A 16,499-nucleotide genomic window follows, 5' to 3' on the forward strand; every position below is an offset into this window, starting at 1 on the left:
GGACATTCTAGAAATGAAGAAAAATGGAAATAAATGTTCAAAGTACCCAACCAAAACAGAACAACAAAAAAAAATAGAATAAAATAAATGAAATCAAAGTCTAATAAAAGAGAACACAAATCAATACAGGATCAATAAAACCAAGTCTGGTTATATGAATGAAAAACAGTGGAGACATAAATCAATAAGCTTAGGGATAAAAAAGACTATATAACTAAGGGTAAAATAGATTTTGAAAATAGGACTACTTTACTTTGAGCAATTTTATCTGTTTTCAAATTTATTGACATAAAATGATCAATGTCCTGAAATAAACTTTTAATAAAATTCAATAATCCATGGAATCTTGAACAATCAAACAGATTGAGTCAGTAGTTGACAAAAAAAAAATTACTGCTGCATAAACACAGGTTCAAAATTTTAAATTTATTCCTTTAGATAAAATTTACTGAAGTTGAATTTGTTTTTAGTATATGCACAGTTATGCAACCATCACCATCCCCTTAGAACAATTTCTTTACCCACAAAAAGTACCTATTAACATTCACTCCTCATTCTGCAGCCAGAGGCAACCAATAATCTGCTTTCTATCTCTGTAGAACTGCCTCTTCTAGACACTTAGTATAAATGGAATCATACGATATTTAAACCTTTCTCTGGCTTCTTTCACTTAGCATAATGTTTTCAAGTTTTCTCCATGTTGTAGCATGTATTGGTACTTCACTCCTTATTTCCAAATAATATTCCATTGTCTTCATGTACCACATTTTATTTATCCATTCATCAGCTAATGGGCATTTGGGTTGTTTCTGTTCTTTAGCTATAATAAATAATGCTTTTGTAAACATTCATGTACAAGTTTTTGTGGGGGCATATGTTTTCTTTTCTTCTAGGTATATACCTAAGCTGTGGAATTGCTGAGTCCTATAGTAACTCTGTTTAACATTTTGAGGAACTGCCAAGCTAGTTTCCAAAGCAGCTGCACCATTTTACATTCCCACCAGCAATGTCTGAGTGTTCTAATGTCTCCACAGCCTCTCCAACACTATTATCCTTTGTTTATAGCCATGCTAGAGGATGTAAAGTGATGTCTCATGAATTTTATTCACATTTTCCTGATGGCCAATGACATTCAGTATCTTTTCATGTGCTTATTGGTCATTTGTATGTGTCTTCTTTGGAGAAATTTCTTTTCAACTCCTTTGTCCATTTTCACATCGGGTTATTTGTCTTTTGATTGTTAAGTCATGGGTTCATTACCCAATCTTCACAAAACTTGAAAAAATACAGAAACTCTAATAACCCATATCTCACAGAGAGTTACAGGGAATTTTCTAAAAAGGGGGAGGAGGAGAAAGAAGGAAGAGTAGGAGGGGGAAAGGGGAAAACTAGAGGAAGGGAAGAGGAGGAAAGATTTTTATCAGGTTAGAAGGACTCTGATACCAAAAGTAAATATAGGCTGTGTGGGAAAGGAAAATTACTGAGACTCTCAAAAATTCTTAATAAAACTTAATCCATCAGTGTAGAAAATTGTAACAGTAGCAATAATAATGGTTATAATTAAATGGTTTTGTTAAATAAGATTTATCCTGTAATGCAAATATGATTTGGCCCTAGAAAAATCTATTAATTTCCAAAAAAATAATCTTTGGGGGAAAATAAAAAAAAAATAAAAAGATAATCATTTCAATAGATGCTGGAAAGTTTTAATAACATTCAACACTTATTTATGGTTTAAAAAAATAAATTAAAAAACATTTTACCTCCCCAGGAATAAAAGGGAATGCCCTTAACCTCATAAAGGTTGTCAACAACAACAACAACAACAAAAATCTATAACACACCTTATATTAAATAGTTAAATTAAAAAACATTCCCTTTAAATTTTTCCTCTGGACAAGGATCTCTCCATCACCACTTCATTTTCTCTAAGGTCTTAGAGCAGTTATTATTTATCACCAATACTATCAGCATCTCCACAGAAAATTGAAGAGAACCCGAGGCAAATCAGATATAGTAAGAGAGCAGTATGTTTACTAGATAAAAGAACAATATACCAAAATGGATAGTGTTCCTAAGATATGCACCAAATTATCAGAAGTGTATACTCTTTAGGATATCCCAGTTAAAAATAGTAAAAACAAAAAAATTTAGAAGATACGAATAAACTTAAAGATGTGAAACACCTTTATAGAGAACAATTTTTTGAAGGGCTTAAAATAACTGAGTAAATAGTAAAACATATAAAAGTGATGGATTAGAAGACTCAATCTTGTGACTTAATCTTTAAATGTGAAACATTATCAATCAAAATCTCAGCAGATTTATATACTCAATTTACCAGCTGGTCCTAAATTTATTTCAAAAAAGGAAAAGGCCCAAATTAGCCAAATATATTTAGTAAATGTGAAACCTCTAACATTCCAAAAAGGGTCAGGTACCTTACTATAAAACAATGTAATTCAACAGGTAAGAGATATGGATTAACTGGAAGAGAAAGAGAGCCTAGAAATAGACTCACATTTATGGACTCAGGGTGTATGAAAGAAATGGCATTATTAATTATCGGGGAAGGATTACTGTTAAAAAAAAATAGCACCAAATTAACTTTCTATGTGATAATGGAAAAAAAAAATTAGAATCCTACCTCAGGCCATTTGCAAAACTTAAACTCAGATTAAAAACTAAATGTAAAAAGGAAATTTATAAGACTTTTTGAAGAATGCTTTGGAGGATACTTTTATATCAGACGGGGAAGTATAATGAAGTACTTTATTAAAATTTTAAACCTTTGTGAAAAAAATACCACAAACAAAATTAAAAATCAAGGCATAGACTAGAAGAACCATGAAAAATATGTATTAGAAACAGAATACATATCCTAAATTTGTAAAGAACCACAAACGAGTGGGAAAAAGTGAAAAAAAAGTGGGGGGAAGCATAGAAATAGGCAGTTCATAGAAGACAGTTAAGTGGCAATAAATATATTAAAACTGCTTAATAGCAATATTGAGGAAATGCAAATTAAAACAACAATGAGGTAGCATTTCGTGCCTATCATAGTTCCAAATAATAATTCTTATTACACTATGTGTTGGTGAGGATGTGTAGAAAGACCTCTTCCACACTGCAGGTGGAACAATTTGGATCTATTTATTAAGTTGAAGGTGTTCACACTCTGTGACACAGGAACCCCATATCTATTTACTCAAGGAAAAGGCTCACACATACACACAAGCACATGTGGAACTCGCATGAAATCCATTACATTAAATCTCAAACTTCAGTATGTTCTGGAAAGTATAACTATTATAAACACCACCTGTTGATAACAATGCAATAAAATTATTTAAAAATAAAAATGGAAAACTAACTTTTAAGCAACTCTTCAATGAAAGAGATTGCAAACCAAAATTTCTAAATTTCTGAAAAATGACAATGAAAACTACTACATGCATTTACAGCGGTGATCACAGAAAAATGGGCAGTCCTATGCACATGTATCAATAAAAATTTAAAAATGTAAATACAATTTCAGCTCAAAGGCACAAAAGGAAAAATAACCAAAAGAAAGGAATTAAGGGTAACAGTAAAATGTAGTAACAAATTAACGAATCAGAATCTAGTTGCCTTTCTTTTAAAAATAGACCATTACATAACTTAATCATGAAAAAAATGAGGGAGGTAAATCAATCACCAACAAACAGTTGACCCTTGAACAATACGGTATGAGCAGTGCAGATCTACTTATACACAGATTTTTTTTCAATAAAAGTTATATGGAGTATGCCTGTTTCCCTTTCTACCTCCTCCACCTATTGCACTTCTATCACCCCTGAGAGAGCAAGACCAGCCTTTCCTCTTCTTTCTCCTCCTTCTCAGCCCACTTACTGTGAAGACGAAGAAGATGAAGGTCTTTATGATGATCCACTTCCACTTCATGAATATGAAACATATTTTCTCTTCCTTATGGTTTTCTTAATAGCACTTCCTTTTCTCTAGCTTACTTTCTTATAAGACTGCAGTATATAATACACATAACATACAAAATATGTGTTAATAGACGGTTTATGTTATCAGTAAGGCTTCCAGTCAACAGGATATTAAGTTTTTGTAGGAGTTAACTGTTATTCAGGGATTTCTGACTATTCAGGGGTCAGCACCCCTAACTCCTATGCTGTTCAAGGGTCAGTTATACAAGACAGGAAATGACAAATGGGAAATAACTACAGAAACAAAACAAATGAAGAGGCAACTTTATAGACATCGTATACATACAAAAAAATTGAAAACATGGACAAAATTGAAACTTTATCTGGAAAATATATTTACCAAAATTGGCTCTGTTAGAGATAGAAAGATTAATCGACTTTTCTAGTAAAAAAATAATTAATATACCACCCCACAAAAACATGTCTAGGCCAAAAACAAACTCCCAAAGTCAGACCACTCCAGTGCTCCACATTTACTCTAGGACATGGAAAATGAAGAAAAACTTTCTAATTATTGTTATAAAGCAACTATAACATTGATAATTTAACCTGCTAAAGTCAGTTTTTAAAAAATGACACAATGTCACAATATATATCACTGCAAAAATGGTAAATAAATATCACCAAAACAATGTAACACTACATTTAAAAAAATCATGGCCAAGTGACATTTAATCCAGGAATGCAAGTTTGGCTCAATATTAATTAATCCATTAGTGTATGACACCCTGTTAATAAATCTAAAGGAAAAAAATTACAAGATTCTCTACACAAGTGTTTAAATCATCTTTGAGATAATTGAAAATTTAACACTCTTCCTGATGAAGATAGGAATTGATGTGTATTTTCTTAACATCATAAAACGTATCATGCACACATATGCACAGTCCTAGTATCAGTATCTCACTTAATGGGGAACTACTTAAGACACTCAACTTGATCAGGAACAAGGCCATTATGTCCGCTGCCTCCACTTCTATTCAATATTTTACTGGAGTCAATGCAATTATACAAGATACATCAAATGGAGGCATAATAATCGGAAAAGAGCAAGTAAAAACTGTATCTGTAGATGGCATGGTAGTGTTCCTGGAAATGAAGCAAATTATGATAAAAAGTAACTCAATAAAATTTAGATTCAGTAAAAATTAACATATAGAAGTCAGCTGCTTTCAAAGATATTGATAGTAAACTGGTGGAGGATATACTGATAGAGAAAACCTCATTTACATTAGCAATAGAGATGAATAAATATGTAGGAAAAATCAGAAGTAGAAATGTATAAAACCTATCTGGGGAAACATTAAAACTCCTGTAAATCACAAAAGTAGATGTGAAGAAATAGAAGACATTGGCTGTTCTATAACAGAATGACTCAAGATTATAAAGCTGTCAGTTTTGTCTAAGTTACTTTATAAAATTAACACAATACCAATAAAAATAACAAGGTTCTTTGGGAGCTAGACTATTTAATCCTTAAGTTTATGTGAAGAAACTTCCAGGAAAAGGCAGGAAAACACTAAGAAAGAAAAGCCAGGAAGAGAAAATAAAGTATACGGTAAATTTACTATACAGTTTCTAAAATGAAAACAGTGTGGTGCAGGTGCATGTCTAGACAACCAGGGAGAAACAGGTTTGAAAATCGAGAAATAAATCCAATTACATATGGACATTCACCATCCAATAAAGGTGGCATCTCACATCACAAAGAAGAGACTTTATAAACAGTGCTGGGACAATTGGTCAGCCATTTGACCAAACATGACATCAAATGTATACCTCCCAAACCATACGTAAGCATAAACAAATAGATCCAGGATCTAAATGTAAACAATGAAACCATGCCATCACAAGGAATAAAAAACCACAGGTGAATTCCTTTATAAGCTGGATGAAAGGAATGGTTACCTGACAATGACTGAAACTCCAGATGCCATACGGGATTAATAAATTTGACTATGTAAAATTTTTAAACTAGTATGGTATATCAGCTTTCTATGGCTGCTGTAACAGATTATCACAAATGCAGTGACCTAAAACAACACGAAGTTACAATCCTACGGTTCTGTAGGTTAGAAGCCCCACAGGCCTCCCTGGTGTTACCTGAAGATGTCAGGAGGACTGCATTGTTTTCTGGAGGCTCTAAGGGAGAACTCATTTCCTTGCCTTTTCCAGCTTCTGGAGGCTGCCTACACTCCATGGCTTATGGCCCCTTCCTCCATCTTCAAAAGCCAGGAACTTTACGTCTCTTGCCCTTTTCTGTAGTCATATCTCTCTCAGCCCACAACCAGGAACGGTTTTTAGCTTTCAAGGACCTGTGATTACACTGGACCCACCTGATTAATCCAGGATAATGTCTTCATCTCAGAGCTCTTAACATCTGCAAGTCCTTTTTGCCATGTAAAGTAACATTTAAAAAAACTCTAGGCATGCAGATATGTCTATTTTTGTGGGTTATTTTGCCTACCACACATAACAGGAAAAAAACTCAAAAAACAAACCAAAAATATTTTTAAAATAAACTGAAAGACTTCTGACAAAAATGGGAGAAAACATTTGTAATGATCACAAATAACAGGCTAATATCCATCCCTAAACTCAAAAAAAAAAAAAAAAAAAAAAACCTCATAAAATAAGGGGGAAAGGCCAAAAACTTAATAGAAAAATTGGCTATTGGCTATAGTCATGGACAGACAATTCACAAAACAACATGAAAGTGGCCTTTAAACATAGGAAGAGGCAGTCAAGCTCACTCATAACTAGAGAAATAAGAATTACAACTATGCTGAGATACTATTTCTCATTCATCACATTGGGGGATATTTAGATTTTGATAATTTATTCTGTTGGTGAGACTGTGGGTAAACATGCAGTCTTATACATTGCTGGTAGCAATATAAATTAGTTCAACCATTTTGGAGGAAAATTTGACAATAAGCAAAATTCTATTTTCATTTACCATTTGAGTATACATTCTTACTTTTTGGAATTTACCCTGAAAGTATACTTCCAACAATACAAAAGTGCATAGGCATGTGGTTTATTGCCATGCTATTACTGCCCACTGTTGCTTAAAATGTTGCTTAACTCATCCTTGCTCTCTATATATCCATTTTATCTCTATTTTATGGCTTATCTGTCAGGTTTGGATAATGTACTACAATTCAGCTTTGCAGTCCTTCATTGGGCTTCTACACCATTCTCTGCATAGAACTGAGTAAATATTTGCTGATTTGAACATTTTTAGGGCTAAACAATCATTTTGTTTTCAGAAATTTTATTTTGGAAAAAAGTTCTCCGGCATAACTAATATCACATAGCTTTATTAATTTTGAATTTAACCCAGATTGTTGTCCAATATATATTTTTTCACAGTTCTTACTAAGTTTCTGTTTTATCACAGCCAGTCTTAAGTAAATAATTAGATTTATTTAATAATTAAACCTCTATGACAATGGTCCAGGGCCAACTGAATTCAGCACAACAACTTAGAATAAGATTCCACTGGACTTTCCATACTTTTCAGCCACAACTGAGCACACCATTGTTCAATGATAGCATTATTGTCATTAATGAAATGTATAAATGGAATGCAACTAAATAGTGCCTGGCAACAAAACAAATAAATACACAACCATACTCTGAAGATGAATGGTCTTTTATTAATTTAGTTATTCACCCAACCATCATTCATTAAGAAATTAATACAATCAGGTTCATATGTCAGGTTCTTAGAATAAGAAGTATATGATCCTTAAGTCAAAAAAGGTTCATTACTTCAACTTTTAATAATACATCTTCTAGATACTGTATTATCTGTATCCAGATCCTCTTTAGACTGTCTCCTGCAATTAGTATGTATATATGTATATATACATATACATATATAGTACGTGTATTTATTGCTATATGCCCATATGCTACTTTTACTGGAATACGTCCCTTTATATTTGAGGACCTCTATTTAAGTAAAGTAATAACCTAAGTACAAACAGGGAAAAAATTTTCCCTCATGTACACACACACATATTTTTAAAGTTTGTCCAAATCCATCACAATTGAGGCTTAGATTAGCATCCACACATGTCTGAAGTGGCTGCATAAGGCAAAAGGGTGGTATACATTTAAAGTAAACTTGCATTTAAGAAATTCATTATTGACCCCTTAACCCTAGCATGGGGATAGTTTCTTCTTTTGTTTTTTGTTTATTTTGGGGTTTTTTTTTGTGTGTGTGTTGTTGTTGTTGTTGTTGTTTTGAGACAGGGTCTGGCTCTATTGACCAGGCTGGAGTGCAGTGGTAAGATCTCAGCTCACTGCAACCTCCACCTCCCAGGCTCGAGCCATCCTCCCACCTCAGCCTCCTGAGTAGGGAGGTCCCAGGGCTCAGCAGAGTGGCTCCAGGGGATGGTTTAAAAGGACATGGGCACAGGAAATCAAATTTGTGATGACTTAGATCCTTCTTATTTACTTATTTCGGAGCTGGTACATCAGGGGTTGCAAAACATCACAAGAAAACAATTTTTAAAATTCATTCTACATCAGGAATTGGCACCCACAGGCCAAACCTTGCCAGTTTTTGTAAATAACGCTTTATTGGAACAGTTACACCTGCTCGCTTGCGTATCCTTTGTGGGTGTTCTTAAGCTAAGATTACAAAATTTAGCAATTTGGTGCAGTGACCATATGGGTACCACTCAGAAAACCAAAAATATTGACTATGTGGTCTCTAACAGAAAAAGTGTGCTGACCCTGCTACAGAAAATATTGCCCTCTTACAAGATATCATAAACATTAATGCATACTTTTAAAAAACTATTAATGATTATAATTTTGATTTATACTGACACAACTAGAGCAATTAAATGCATGTTGTAAATTCTAAGGAGTCTTCAAGTTTCTGACACAACTTGTTCTACAGCACATACATTGCTGCTGAATGTCAGTGACATTCCATTTTTAGTAGTAAGAATAGAAGTGATTTTAGCTAATTCACTTTTGAAATTAACTTCTTATAGCCAGCAATAACTACAGCAAGATTATTTCTAGATAATTAAAATACAGTGCTCCTAATGAATGGATCTCTACTATAACTTTCTTTATGAAGACAATTATAGTTGCTTATATCATTCCAAATTGTGCTTTGTGTATTCAAACTAATATTTTTTTCAAAATGTAAACTTGGGTTTTTTCAATCTATTTAATTTTACGAACTAGGACTACAATAGTTGCCGAATTTCTAAAATATCTTGTAAAATCTTAAAATTACAAAGTCACTATCTGGTAATTAAACTGTTAAAAATATCAAGCAGCCTGGGCCTCAGAATTTCTTATGAAAGGAATAGAGTTTTGAGAGGTATTCTGGAGAGATATTGGAAATTAACATAAAGGAAAGAACCAAAGCTGAAATTGATACCTTTGGAATTGAAAAATGTTAGCACCGTCACAAGTTCCTAACTTTTAAGAACTATATTCTAGGAACACAGAGAATGTGTTCTGCCTTTCTACTATTTTGGCCTGTGTAGGCAGGATATTTTGGAAGGAGAGGCTGGGTTATACCATGGTGACAAACAACCCCTAGATCTCAGTGGCTTGAAACAAATGCCTGTTTCTTCTTCATACTACCTGTTGGCGGGGACTCTGCTCATGGTAATCACTCTATGACCCCAGCATTTGAGAAACCACCATCTTGAGAGCTGCTGGTTGCCGTGCAAGAAGGAAAGAGCATGTTGGGCAGTTGCAGATCCACAGTTAAATGTTTCAACTTGGAGTGTCGCTTCTGCTAACAACTCATTGGCCAGGATGTGTCACATGGCCTCATCTAGCCACAGAGGAGCAGGAGTAGCAATTCTACCACATGCCTATAAGGGAGAGCGCTGGACATATTTACTGACAACTCATCAAATGTTTAGGGTAATGATTAAAGACCCAGCCCTCCGGCCAAACTAGTTAATTAATGTCTGTGCTTCATTTCCCTCAGCTGCAAAATGGGAAGAGTAAATCTGATAAAACTGTGATGATTAAATGACTTAATACTTGTAAAGTGCTTAGAACAGTACTGTCATATAATAACAAAGCATTATTATTTCTTTTTAACTTTTGTACCTGCCACCCTGGTCTTCAGTGCCAAGAGCAGAGATGAGGGCAAAAACAAAAGTGAGCAGTCTTAGGAATGCTGACCTGGACCCAGTAGGGATACCTACAACAGACATTCTTGAGAAAAGGCCCATGACCAAATGAAAGAGATCAAAGATGCTAGGATTTCCTTGTAAGTAACTCTGATCCAGAAGGTATGAAACAAGCCATCAGCAGAGCAATGATTTATTTTTAATGGGAACTGGAGGATAAGGGGGATAAAGACACCTAAACTGAAAACAGGACTTTTGTAATGTGAAGGTCTGAGGATGAATTTAGGGTGTGATCATATAACTTATAACATGGGTGCAATCAGTGGAAGATGCTGAGTAGGGCTATCATATAGCATGTATATTTGGATAATACAGTATATGAATGAATCCCTTCTAATCTGTGGTTTAGAAGGCTTACACCAGGCTAAATAGGAGTTCAAGTAATGACTCCCACTAGAAAGAGCTAAGGCAACAAAGAAGAGAAATGGGAGCAAAGCGAAAGTCAACCCACCAATTATGAAGAAACAGAGCAACTGGTAGACTAATGACATGGTTCGTTCCTACCAGAACTCCTGTTTCCTCAGTACTGGCACCAATGAGATTGCTCTGAATCCATGACCATCCGTATGTATTAAAACAATCCTTGACTGTTAGACACCAAGGAGATGCCAAGATAAACAGACATGATTTCCCTCTTCCAGGGGCTTATTGTTGAACAAGAAAGACATAGGGTATTAACCTACCTGTAACATAAATCAGAATGAAGTAAGTTTTATACTGCATACATATGCAGAACGTTATGGGAGTACAGAAGAAGCAGAAGTTCATTTTTAATATGGAATTTGGGAATACATTTTGGTGGAGATGGCATTTTAAATGAGATTTTAAAGAAGAGGAAGGGATGACAATGGATACAATGAATAAGATAACTTAATATCATGAGCAGCCAGGAAAATGGGTAAGATCAACCATTTGAAGGAGGTAGAGGAGAAATAGTTTTTTTTTTTTTTAAAAGGAAACTTTGTCCTTTGTTCACCCCCAGTAATTCAGCAGCACACACTAGACTGTCTCATTCTATAATTTGTATGTATTTCTATCATTCTATAGATTCTATAGCTATAATTCTAAAATCATTCTATAATTTTATATTTCTGACTCCCTATTATTTCCCAAAACATTAACTATAATATTTGATGTTAATTTTATTTCTGTCATATTTAAATGTAAAGCTCTGCAGTTCACATTTTTCTAGATGGTCACAAATTCAAAAGATAATAAAGCTGAAAAGGAATTTTTTTTCTTTTTTTTTTTTTTTGAGACAGAGTATCATTCTGTTGCCAAGGCTGGAGTGCAATGGCATTATCTTGGTTCACTGCAACCTCCACCTCCCGGGTTCAAGCGATTCTCCTGCCTCAGCCCCCCGAGTAGCTGGGACTATAGGTGCCTGCCACCATGCCCAGCTATTTTTTGTATTTTTAGTAGAAACAGGGTTTCACCATGTTGGCCAGGCTGGTCTCAAACTCCTGACCTCAGGTGATCCACCCGCCTCAGCCTCCCAAAGTGCTAGGATTACAGGTGTGAGCCACCATGCCCAGCCCTGAAAAGGAATTTTAAGTTAAATTTTTGCTTTATAGATAAAGAATCCAGTGATCAAATTATTTACTCATAATTATAGAGTGGCAGACTCAAGAACTTGTAGAACTCATATCCTAATACTGAATGTATTTGTTACTTTAAAAGATAAAATAATCAAGAAAACAACAAAAATGAGTCCAGGGTTACTCTTGTGGTTGCTCTGTGAGTATTCTGTGTCAGAAGCAAGGTGAATGATGCCTATAAGATTGTGTGTGTGTATATGATTGTATATAATATAAATAGAATAAGCATAGAATTAATTACTAACCCCTAAAATGTCTAATTTAGGAGTCACCAATTCAAGCTTGTGTGTGTTTAGGACAAATAAAAGGACGCCCTACCCCACAGAGTAGGGATTAAGTTGATGGAACTCTTTATCCAACAGGAGGTAGGAGAAGTTGGAAATAAAAATAGATTTTAAATGGCTTATATACATTAATGACCAGCCCATCATAGTTAATAAGAAAAAAATAGTATGTGTGGGTCATGTTATGCATGTTTGAAGTTGACATCAAAGAAGTCCTTGCTTTGCCAACTCTGCCAAAGACAGATGGCACGTGGCCATGATGCACCGTGGCAATTCTTGCTTCTGTTTGTGAAAATCTCCAAAGGCTGTGTTTTGGAAGTCATGAGAAACTGCTAGGTTGCTGGATTGTGAATAGAAGATGGACATTCAAGGAACCAATCTCTATCTGTATATTAACCAAGACAACTATATCTAACATTTTATTCCCAAACAGGAGCATAAGGGACATTTCCACATTCTAACTTTACATGAAGACTCAGGACTTTGAAAACCCATGAGAAAGTTTTCATAAGGATTTATCCACACTTTCTTCTTTGGTTTGCTCAGATGAAAAGCAGGAAACCTTCCAGACATCCTGAACCTCTGAACTTTTTGTGGATTGCCCATCAACACAGACAAACATTCACGCAGCAATTCAAAAATCTCTTCTCACTGCATTATAAGCATGTCCTTACAATATTCATATATCAAGAGCATGCCCATTCCCAACCCACAATGGAATGTGAGCCTAATTACACGTTCCTTTGCAATAAGATCTCACCAGCCCAGAAGTGTCAGAAACCCTCTATCATATATACATATCTTGTTTCCAAAATGATCTTCCCAAGCCACCCTAACAGGCCCCCTTCGGAATGCTTCCTGCTGACAAGTGAATCTGCTTTTTGCCTTTCACCCAATCTCAGCTCAAACTTTCTCTGTGAAAATATCACAGACCACATCTGACAGTGGTCCAGCTAATTAATATACTCCAATGTCTAGCAAGCATTTGACAGGAAAAATAATCTATACTGTATTTATTGCAAAATTTTCACCAATGTGAAAAAGATGAATGTAAACTTTACATAACCATTTTTCATTTGTTATCCAAAGTTGAAAGTGATTTTCAAATGCTAACTTTAAAATTATGATGAGGAAGATAATAGTTCTCTTTAAAACTGCCTGGCAATGGAATTTCTATAGTATACTGGTTTAGCAATGAGCTAGAAAAATAAACTCTCTTGCTAATGTAATAAATGGGCCAGAAATAAACCTCTCAGGGATTTGGGTGGTCGGGTGGGATGAGGGAGGGGCACACAGAGGGGATGGTGGAATTGGATTTCTGAAATAAATGATCTGAAACACTTAGCACAATATATCTTCAAAAAGTGGTGTCTTCCTTTATAAAATGCACATACCACCATCACAATACGGGAGCAACTCAAAGAATCTTAAATGTGTACTATGGCAAACACCTACGGTACCCAACTCAGTCTACAGCAGGGCACCCAAAAGTTAATTCACTTTGGCTGTGGCTGTGCTCCAGGTACATATTTTCTCATGAGCTTTGTTTCTTTGTTCTAGAACCATCCTTCCCAATATTCTTTAACACTGAAATTATAAAGGTTAAATTAGTAATTGTTCATTTAATTGATGAGCTAAAACTCACACCCTTCCTTCTGAAAGCTAGAGTGATCTTCTAATAAAAGGTCAGGAATGATCTAATTTACTTGTAATTATTAATTCTTCTGTGACTTCTTAACCACAAATAAAGTCTTGGCATTGGAAAAAGGAAGATCTGAAACAGGACAAGGCAATTAAAAAGTGGGTGTAGGAAGTATAGGAATAGTGGAGAAAAAAGAAAGGAATGGATTTTCTAAATTTAAAACACTCTTTGCCCTTTCCTGAAATAATGACTTATATTCTTTGAGTTCACAAGAGAGTAATTGGATATGCATGATGCAATGCTGGAATTTTAGGTATTTTGCCTAAAGGTTATTAACAATTAGTACCACTAGGGGAAAAAATCATAAAGTTAGTTAGAATAACAACCCTCTCTCAAAGGATAATTAAAACTGGACTTGTAATCTGGTCATAATAAAAATATATTTTGGTTATATTGGAGCCTCACATGTCAAGAGGAAAACTGACAAACTATAATATGTCCAACAGGTGGCCATGACTAAATGAAATCTGAAAAACAAGTTGTATGAGGACCAATGAAGGAACCTACATTGCTTCCTTTGAAGCAGTAAAGACTGAGAAAAAAACATGAAAAACCGTCTTTATATAAATCATTTAACAGGAATGGTACAGAGAACAGGGAGTAGATGTTATAAGTGGAGCTACTGATGACAGCATTAGAGCCAAAAGGTGAAAGGCAGATGTTGAGTCATTCAATAGAAGAGGTGTCTGATGTCTTCCTATCCAATGTAGCAGAATCCATCCCACACTATATCTGAAAGATGACCACTTTGCTTTGACGTTTGCAGTGGTACAGAACTCACTATCTCAAGAATACCTTCCTCGGGATGGTAATAAGTGTGAGAAATGCCCTTTCTAGTTCTAAATTTCTTCTCCACTAGACAACTCATTCGATTTTCACACAATTATTAGGTCTATCCATCCCTTAGTCTTCTATTTGTCAAGCAAAACATCTCCAATTCCTTGCACCAATATTAATTCAGTATTCTGAACCATGTACCATTTTAGTCACCAGCTTTGTGGATACTGTTTGGCTTGTAGTGTCTGTAACTGACATCCAAATTAAGTGCTCTTGATATGATCTTACTAGCAACTGACCCCATCCATATTTCTATTATCAAAGCAGAGAAACAAGAAACCTTCCAATGCAATCATCTGATTGCTGACAACTTTTAATTTCCCTGTTCAAGAACATCAATCAATGTGTGTTAGCTGAACACCTGTTATGTTCAACCCTGTGTTAGCCATCCTTTGATGTGTAACAGAAGTGTAAGGCCAGGCACCTTCAATATTTGTAGAGTCAATACTAAGGTACATGAAATAATTTTAGAATTTTTACAAGATGTACATCACTATGTATACTTATATGAAATAGTCTCAAGTTCAGCAGGGAAGACTGGGCCCAGGTGGGCTGAGGAATGCATGTGAGGATGTAGGGAGGCAGGAAACTTGAAGGATGGTTAGGGATTGTCTATGTGGAATGGAGAGAAAGGCCACAAAGGAGTGCGTGTGTAGGAATAATGAGTAATAAAGGAGGTCAAGGTTGGTAGGGACATGTGTGTGGTTACAAATAGAAATATTTGGATTTGTACCATAACATTGCTATTACAACTTCCTTTCTCCAATTCTAAACATGCTTGGTTTTACAGAAAAAAATTGCAGGACTCAGATTTCCATGGGTATTAGTCTACAAATGAATCCCTGATGAGATATTATGAGGAGCTAAGAGACTGATGCTAGAATTCTCAAGTGGCAAAGGCAAATTTCAGGGCTGACTTTCTGGATAACCATTTATTTTCTGAGCATGGGAATTTCAGTTCATCCAGCGGGAGAAATATTTTTTGATAGATGGGACTTTTGGTGTATTTTGAATTATGTTATCTTGGGGACAAATGGTCCCAAAAGCAAAAGTCCTAAATGTGTACATCTGATCCAACTCTAAGAACTTTTGCTCAGTTGTAATGTCAAAGAATTTCTATTTTAGAGTGGCATTCTGCAAGATCCCATCCATATTTCTACTTCCAAAGCAGAGAAACAAGAAAATCAATTTGCCAACATAACTGAATAAATCCAGGTAAATACATATTTGGCTTTCAATTAGCCAGGGAGTCTGAATTTCTAGAGAATATTGAAGAGACAGCATCAGACAATGCAATTTCCTTTAATAGGGACCATAACCTCAGAGTTGCTGCTCTGTTTTTCAATATTGTACAATCAAATTCTTTTTGCGCCATGCTCTGCTTATAGCTTCTGTGGAAACTTAAACATTATTCAATAGAATAATTTCCTGGAAAATCTTTTGAAAGTGGTCACAGCCTCTGACCTTGCTCTGGTGCCCTGGGTCTGCCAGCATGCTGTTTCATTACCTCAGGAAGGTTTGGTGCCAAGAGACAGTCCAAGAGTTAGTGCATAAAGAAAACTAGGTTCATAAAATAATTAATATCTGCCTTCTGTCAAGGAGGGAAACTGCCACTTCCAACCATTTTATGCATCTATCACTTCTCTTCTATCTTCATCATTCAACCCTTCAACTGGCCTACCTAGATGATAGGTAAAAATTATAGATTTTTAACTCTTAAGAAATAACTGCCTAAGTCATTTCTTTCAAACCATTCTCATTACTAATGGGAAACTCAGGCCCAGAAAGCCTAAATGACTTTTGCAAGACCACAGAGTCAGGACTTAAACTCCATATTGCGGAAGATGAACCAGGGATGATATTTTTAAAACTTAGCAATGGTATGACAAAATCACCAAACA

At 35.0% G+C, this 16,499-nt stretch overlaps 1 protein-coding gene across 3 annotated transcripts in view; it reads right to left on the reverse strand.

Annotated features, from left to right (window-relative positions):
* The window catches only part of NCKAP5 (NCK associated protein 5), an 835,293-nt gene that overhangs the window by 602,226 nt on the left and 216,568 nt on the right, over positions 1-16,499 (reverse strand). The window lies entirely within an intron of this gene.

This window comes from Theropithecus gelada, chromosome 12 (genome assembly GCF_003255815.1).
Source record: "Theropithecus gelada isolate Dixy chromosome 12, Tgel_1.0, whole genome shotgun sequence".
Classification (NCBI taxonomy): domain Eukaryota; kingdom Metazoa; phylum Chordata; class Mammalia; order Primates; family Cercopithecidae; genus Theropithecus; species Theropithecus gelada.